This window comes from Petromyzon marinus, unplaced genomic scaffold (genome assembly GCF_048934315.1).
Source record: "Petromyzon marinus isolate PM22_M1 ecotype Great Lakes invasive population unplaced genomic scaffold, UKy_Petmar_22M1.pri1.0 PM_G_Scaffold_82, whole genome shotgun sequence".
In the NCBI taxonomy this organism is placed as follows: Eukaryota; Metazoa; Chordata; class Hyperoartia; order Petromyzontiformes; family Petromyzontidae; genus Petromyzon; species Petromyzon marinus.
This window is the reverse complement of record NW_027423038.1, coordinates 232,258-242,500: the sequence shown is the minus strand read 5'-3', so window position 1 is coordinate 242,500 and position 10,243 is coordinate 232,258. Positions and strand designations below refer to the sequence as shown.

Below are 10,243 nucleotides of genomic sequence, written 5' to 3'. Positions count from 1 at the left end.
ACCACACACACACCACACACACCACACACACACCACACACACCACACACCACACACACTACACACACCACACACACCACACACACACCACACACACCACACACACACCACACACCACACACACCACACACACACCACACACACACCACACACACACCACACACACCACACACACCACACACACCACACACACCACACGCACACCATGCCTGGGCACACACCACACACACCACACACACACCACACACACACCACACACACCACACACACACCACACACACCACACACACACCACACACAAACACCACACACACCACACACACACACCACACACACACCACACACACACACCACACACAACACACACCACACACACACCACACACACACCACACACAAAACACACACACCACACACACCACAAACACACCACACACACCACACACACCACACACACCACAAACGCACCACACCCACCACACACACCCCACACACACACCACACACACCACACACACACCACACACACACCACACACACCACACACGCCACACACACACCACACACACACACCACACACACACCACACACACTACACACACTACACACACACCACACACACACACACACCACACACACCGCACACACCACACACACCACACACACACACACCACACACACACCACACACACACCACACACACACACCACACACACCACACACACATCACACACACACCACACACACTACACACACCACACACACCACACACACACCACACACACACCACACACACCACACACACCACACACACCACACACACACCACACACACCACACACACACACCACACACACCACACACACCACACGCACACCATGCCTGGGCACACACCACACACACACCACACACACACCACACACACATCACACACACACCACACACACCACACACACCACACACACACCACACACACCACCACACACACACCACACACACCACACACACACCACACACACCACACACACACCACACACACAACACACACACACCACACACACCACACGCACTACACACACCACACACACCACACACACACCACACACACCACACACACACCACACACCACACACACACCACACACACCACACACACACCACACACACACCACACACACCACACACACCACACGCACACCATGCCTGGGCACACACCACACACACACCACACACACACCACACACACACCACACACACACCACACACACCACACACACACCACACACAAACACCACACACACCACACACACACACCACACACACCACACACACACCACACACACACACCACACACACCACACACACACCACACACACACCACACACAAAACACACACCACACACACCACACACACACCACACACACCACACACACCACACACGCACCACACCCACCACACACACCCCACACACACACCACACACACCACACACACACCACACACACCACACACGCCACACACACACCACACACACACACCACACACACACCACACACACTACACACACTACACACACACCACACACACACACCACACACACACCACACACACCGCACACACCACACACACCACACACACACACACCACACACACACCACACACACACCACACACACACACCACACACACCACACACACATCACACACACACCACACACACTACACACACCACACACACCACACACACACCACACACACACCACACACACACCACACACACCACACACACACCACACACACCACACACACACCACACACACCACACACACACACCACACACACCACACACACCACACGCACACCATGCCTGGGCACACACCACACACACCACACACACACCACACACACACCACACACACATCACACACACACCACACACACCACACACACACCACACACACACCACACACACCACCACACACACACCACACACACCACACACACACCACACACACCACACACACACCACACACACCACACACACACACCACACACACCACACACACCACACGCACACCATGCCTGGGCACACACCACACACACCACACACACACCACACACACACCACACACACATCACACACACACCACACACACACACCACACATACCACACACACACCACACACACACCACACACACACCACACACAACACACACACCACACACACACCACACACACACCACACACAAAACACACACACACCACACACACCACACACACCACACACACCACACCACACACACCACACACACTACACACACACCACACACACACCACACACACCACACACACACCACACACGCCACACACACACCACACACACACACACACTACACACACACCACACACACACACCACACACACACAGTCACACACACCACACACACACAGTCACACACACCACACACACACCACACACACACCACACACACACCACACACACCACACACACACACCACACACACACCACACACACCACACACACACCACACACACCACATACACCCCACACACACCTCACACACACCACACACACCACACACACACACCACACACACACCACACACACCACACACACACACCACACACACACACCACACACACCACACACACCCCACACACACGCCACACACACACCACACACACCACACACACACCACACACACACCACACACACACCACACGCACACCACACACACCACACACACACCACACACACCACCACACACACCACACACACACCACACCCACCACACACACACCACACACACCACACACACACACCACACACACACCACACACACCACACACACACACCACACACACCACACACACACCACACACACACCTTACACACTACACACACCACACACACACCACACACACACCACACACACCACACAAACCACACACACCACACACACACCACACACGCACCACACCCACCACACACACACCACACACACCACACACACCACACACACCATACACACACCACACACACACCACACACACCACACACACACCGCACACACACCACACACGCCACACACACACCACACACACACCACACAAACTACACACACTACACACACACCACACACACACACCACACACACACAGTCACACACACCACACACACACAGTCACACACACCACACACACACCACACACCACACACACACACCACACACACCACACACACACCACACACACCACACACACAACACACACACCACACACACACCACACACACCCCACACACACCACACACACACCACACACACACCACACACACACCACACACACACCACACACACCACACACACCACACACACACCACACACACCACACACAAACCACACACACACCACACACACACCACACACACCACACACACACCATGCCTGGGCACACACCACACACACCACACACCACACACACACCACACACACCACACACACACCACACACACACACCACACACACCACCACACACACACCACACACACCACACCCACCACACACACACCACACACACACCACACACACACCACACACACCACACACACTACACACACCACACACACACCACACACCACACACACACCACACACACCACACACACACCACACACACACCACACACACACCACACACACCACACGCACACCATGCCTGGGCACACACCACACACACACCACACACACACCACACACACACCACACACAAACACCACACACACCACACACACACACCACACACACCACACAACAACAACCGCCATTCGCCACTAAGTGGCGGTGACGTCACCACGACGCTTGTGCCAGGCTATGTGCACCCTGAGGCCACGTGAAGTGTCGAACGCCCGCTGGCAGGAGGTCACGGGGCAGACCCAGGTGCCACGGGTCGACTGACTGAGATGACTGGCTGATGCACCACCTGTGCCCCCTACTGTGCCAACCTGCTGTGCTTTAGCCACCCGGCGCTCCGCTCGCTGTTATGAGCGTCGCTCCTCCGCCCTCCGTTGTTGTTGGAGGGCGACTGCCTCCAACTGCCCAGTAGCATCCTTCACGAGCCTCCTCCACAGAGGCCGATCTTGACACCGCTGGTACCAGTCATCGGCAAGTCCACTCAGCTCCACGTCCTCCTGTACCACATCACTCCATCTCTTCTCTAGCCCGTGCCGCGCCCGCTTAGCCCCCTCAATCCGGCCAAACAAAAGCTGTTTCGGCATGCGGTGGCTGGGCATGTGGGCTACATGACCCAGCCATCGCAGCCTTGCCTGCCGGAGGAGCTCACCGATGGGACCCTGCCCAGATCTTTCAAGGATTTGTGAGCTCCTCACACAATCCAGTCTGGTTAAACCCAGGATGGATCGTAGGCAGGCCAGCCTAAATGTTTCTAACCGGCGAAGATGTTCCATTAGGGGGGTCCACGTTTCGCAAGCGTAGAGAAGGGAGGGAATGACCGTGGCCGAGAAGACCTGAAGCTTAGTGCGGAGCGACAGACCAGGTAGCTTCCACACAGCATTACGCCACCGATGAAAAGATATTGCCGCTCGACTGATTCGGAGTGAGACCTCTGCTGTTAAACTGGAGCCAGTCATAAGCACACTGCCCAGGTATGGGAAACTCTCCACTCTCTCCACAACTGCCCCATCACCGATTGGGAGTTGTGGGGGTGGAGTGTCCGATGGTACAAAATACCCAGGCAGGTGCTTAGTTTTGGTGGGGCTGATGGTAAGGCCCCACCTCTTAGTGGCACGCTCCAGTCTCAGCAGCAGCGTCTCCAACTCCTCCTCTGACTGAGCAGCTATTACCAAGTCATCAGCATACATAACGTGGTTGAGCAATAGGGAGCCATCCCTTGACCGCACCCGGGCATCGATTAGCCTCCCATTATATCTGTACCATATGGAGATTCCCCCGGTACAGCTATTGAAGGCTTCACGAACTACGTGGTCAAAATAGATGTTAAATAATGTGGGAGCCAGAGGACATCTCTGTCGCACCCCAAGGTGTACAGGGAATGGCTCTGACTCCCGGCCACGTAGTTTTACCCGGGCCCGCTCACCATCATGAAGGTCCTTAATGATCGTGAGCAGAGGGTCAGGTACTCCAAAAGCACGAAGAACGACCCAGAGCCCAGGCCTACTGATGGTATCATAGGCCTTGACCAGGTCAATAAAGCAGAGATGTAGGTCTTGTTGGAATTCCCTACACCTCTGCTGTAGCAGACGGACAGAAAATATGGCATCTGTGCAGGACCGCCCTTTCCTGAAACCGCATTGGGGCTCCGCAAGCCTCTCCTCAGCGTGCCTGGCAAGGCGATGCTGAATAATCCTTGCCAGGACCTTTCCCGGCACACTGAGGAGTGAGATGCCCCTGTAGTTGTTACAGTCTGTGCGGTCCCCCTTCTTAAAAAGGGGGACCACCAGGGCATCCTTCCAATCCTGCGGAACCCGTCCAGTGGTCCAGACTGTTGTTATGATGTCATATAGGGCAGTCTGTGCACAAACGCCACCCTCCCTCAGCATTTCGCTTGGGAGATCATCTCTGCCCGCTGCCTTTCCTGGTCTCAGACTCCGGATCGCCTTCAATACTTCCTCAGCAGATGGCACCTCAGCCAGCCACTCACAGGGGGTGACTTCATCCAATATTTGAGGCACCGCAGCCTCAGCAGGGTCATCCTCACTTTGTGCCATGATGTTTTCCTGGCTGAGGGATTTTCCCTCCCCCAGGACCTCACAGAAATGCTCAGCAAATCTGCGAACCTGTTCCTGGGGGTCGGAAATTGGATCACCGTTTTTTCCCCTAATGATGGTAATAGGTGTGGCGCTGCAGGTTACTTTTTTGATGGAGTTAAATAGAGATTTGTGATCACGGGCCACTGAGGCAGACTCGATCTCCTCAGCAACCCGCGACCACCACCCATCCTTGCAGCGCCTCACGGCTCTCCGAACCTCCGAGCGAAGGCTGCGGTAAGCCTCCTCATTCTCTGACGTGGGATTCTGTAGCCGATGACAGTGGGCCTGTCGCTTTTTCTCAACCATCGTGAACAACTCCTCTGTCATCCAGGGTGTCTGGGGAGGTCTGGACCGCGTACCCAAAGCAGCCATTGCAGCTGCATGAATCACAGTCCTAAACCTCGCCCATTTACCCTCGACATCAGGAGGAGTCGGGGACGATGCCAATCCCAGCCGCAAGCGATGATGAAATTCTCGCTTGCAACTTTCATCAGATAACTGAGACCAGGCCACTTTAGGTTGGAATGGGGTCCTGGGTGTACACCCACCACCGGAGTGGAAGAATGGCAGGCGCATCTTACAGATGACTAGTCGATGGTCAGAGGGCAGATCAGCTCCACGGTAGGTCCTGGTGTCAAGGACATGGGCTCGCATTCGCTGGTCCGTCACTATGTAGTCCAGCAGATGTTCTTGCTTGGACCCGGCATGCATCCATGATGTTGTGTGGATGCGCCGATGCCGGAACAGCGTGTTGGTAATTACAAGCCCATGGGCTGCACAAAAATCTAGCAGCCTCCTACCGTTGTTATTGAGCTGATCTGGCCCATGCCCTCCAATCACTCCAGACCAGGTGCCAGTATCATGACCAACTTGGGCATTGAAGTCACCCAACATGATGACTCTATCCCGAGGGGCCACTTTAGCCAGCACCTGTGACAGGAGGTCATAGAAGGCATCTGACTCATCGGCTTTGCCTGCATCCCTCCACGGATGTTCATCTTCGGTGGGGGCATAAGTAACCACGACCACCATTCCTCGCCTCCGGTTGATGGGAAGGCGAGCCCAAAGTAGCCTGGGGCTTACAGCTTCCCACACCTCACCGCCACGCTCCCACGCCCCCTTCATTCTTTTGTTCAAAAGAAGACCCACACCCTGTTGTTTGGCAGTCTGCTGCCCCGAGTAGAGGACTGTCCACCCCTCATGGTGGCAGGAGCCAGAGCCGGTCCACCGGACCTCCAGAATGCCGCATAGATCCAGGCGGTACCGGTCCAGCTCCCGACAGAGGAGTGGCAGCCTCTCCTCTGCAATGAGCGTTCGAACATTCCACGTGGCCAACCGTAGTGGCTTTTCGTTGTTTCTGGAGTAGCCCCGAGGGTAGGTATTCAATCTCCTGGCTCCGCCAATTGGGGTTTGGCCAGGAGACACACCACACACACACAGTCACACACACCACACACACACAGTCACACACACCACACACACACCACACACACACCACACACCACACACACACACCACACACACACCACACACCACACACACACCACACACACCACATACACCCCACACACACCACACACACACACCACACACACACCACACACACACCACACACACCACACACACACACCACACACACACACCACACACACCACACACACCCCACACACACGCCACACACACACCACACACACCACACACACCACACACACACCACACACACACCACACACACACCACACACACCACACACACCACCACACACACACCACACACACCACACACACCACACACACACCACACCCACCACACACACACCACACACACACACCACACACACACACCACACACACACCACACACACCACACACACCACACACACACCACACACACACCACACACACTACACACACCACACACACACCACACACACCACACAAGCCACACACACCACACACACACCACACACACCACACACACCACACACGCACCACACCCACCACACACACACCACACACACCACACACACCATACACACACCACACACACACCACACACACCACACACACACCGCACACACACCACACACGCCACACACACACCACACACACACCACACAAACTACACACACTACACACACACCACACACACACACCACACACACACAGTCACACACACCACACACACACAGTCACACACACCACACACACACCACACACACACACCACACACACCACACACACACCACACACACCACACACACACCACACACACACCACACACACCACACACACACACCACACACACACACCACACACACCACACACACCCCACACACACGCCACACACACACCACACACACCACACACACCACACACACACCACACACACACCACACACACACCACACACACCACCACACACACACCACACACACCACACACACCACACACACACCACACCCACCACACACACACCACACACACACACCACACACACACCACACACACCACACACACCACACACACACCACACACACCACCACACACACACCACACACACACCACACCCACCACACACACCACACACACCACACACACACACCACACACACACCACACACACCACACACACACACCACACACACCACACACACACCACACACACTACACACACCACACACACACCACACACACACCACACAAACCACACACACCACACACACACCACACACACACCACACACACACCACACACACCACACACACCACACACACCACACACACCACACACCCCACACATACACCACACACACCACACACACACCACACACACCACACACACATCACACACACCACACACACACACCACACACACACCACACACACCACACACACCACACACACACACCACACACACCACACACACACCACACACACACCACACACACTACACACACCACACACACACCACACACACCACACAAACCACACACACCACACACACACCACACACACACCACACACACACCACACACTCCACACACACACCACACACACACCACACACACCACACACACACCACACACCACACACACACCACACACACTACACACACCACACACACACCACACACTCCACACACACACCACACACACCACACACACACCACACACACACCACACACACCACACACACACCACACACACACCACACACACCACACACACACCACACACACCACACACACCACCATACACACCACACACACCACACACACACCACACACACACCACACACACCACACACACACCACACACACACCACACACACCACACACACACCACACACATACCACACACACCACACACACCACACACCACACACACCACACACACACCACACCCACCACACACACACACACCACACACACACCACACACCACACACACATCACACACACCACACACACACCACACCACACCACACACACTACACACACACCACACACACACCACACACACACACCACACCACACACACACTACACACCACACACACACCACACATACCAGACACACCACACACCTCGCAGCAGCAGAATGGAGACCTCGGGCCCAATCAACAGCGCCCAGAAGCCCCCGGAAGCCCCCTGAAGCCCCTCCCCCTGAAGCCCCCTCCCCCTAAACCCCCCCTCCCCCTGAACCCCCCCTCCCCCTGAACCCCCCTCCCCCTGACCCCCCTCCCCCTGAAGCCCCTCCCCCTGACACCTCGTGGCTCTCAAATTCGCCATCTTTGCTCGGTCCACCACCCAGCGACTCAGCGCTCATCCATCTTCACGCGACTACTCAAAGTGATTCACCCACCCAGCGTCTCAATCACCCACCCAGCGTCTCAATCATCCACTCAACCACACGTTGATTCACCCACCCAGCGTCTCAATCATCCACAGGTTAATTCACCCACCCACCCGCCATCTCACTCAAGCCAAGCCACTCAACTTTTGCCAATTAGCCCCCTGCCCTGGGTCTCCGTAGTTTGCTCACACGTGGTTTTAAACACACAAATAATTCAGCACTTGTAACTTTCTCATCATCTGAACTCAATAATCTAACCACTCTGCCCCACCACCATCTCACCCAGCCACGAGACTTCTCTCCTGCTCTCCAGAGACCTCACCTGCGGGATAAACTTGTTGTTGTAGTTTTGTTGTTGTTGGTATTATTAAACGATATAAAATCCCTGAATTTTTCAGAGCGGGTTGGAACGCAGCCAAATTGCTACGTGATCGTGTTTCCTGTGGGCGTGGTCGCTGCCCCCCGTGGGCGTGGTCTCTGCCCCCCCCCCCCCCCGTGGGCATGGTCTCTGTCTCCGTGGGCGTTGGCGCTGTTCCCATGGGCGTGGTCTCTGCCACCTATGGGCGTGGTCGGAGCGCCCCGTGGGCGTGG

General features: G+C 55.4%; 1 protein-coding gene across 1 annotated transcript in view; it reads right to left on the bottom strand.

Moving 5' to 3' along the window:
• The window catches only part of LOC142921551 (uncharacterized), a 19,300-nt gene extending 9,213 nt beyond the window's left edge, over positions 1–10,087 (bottom strand). Inside the window, exon 1 of the mRNA XM_076062956.1 lies at positions 9,975–10,087. The gene's annotated coding sequence lies outside the window, so the exon portion shown is untranslated. The remainder of the gene's footprint in view (positions 1–9,974) is intronic.
• Between the last annotated feature and the right edge of the window lie 156 nt (positions 10,088–10,243).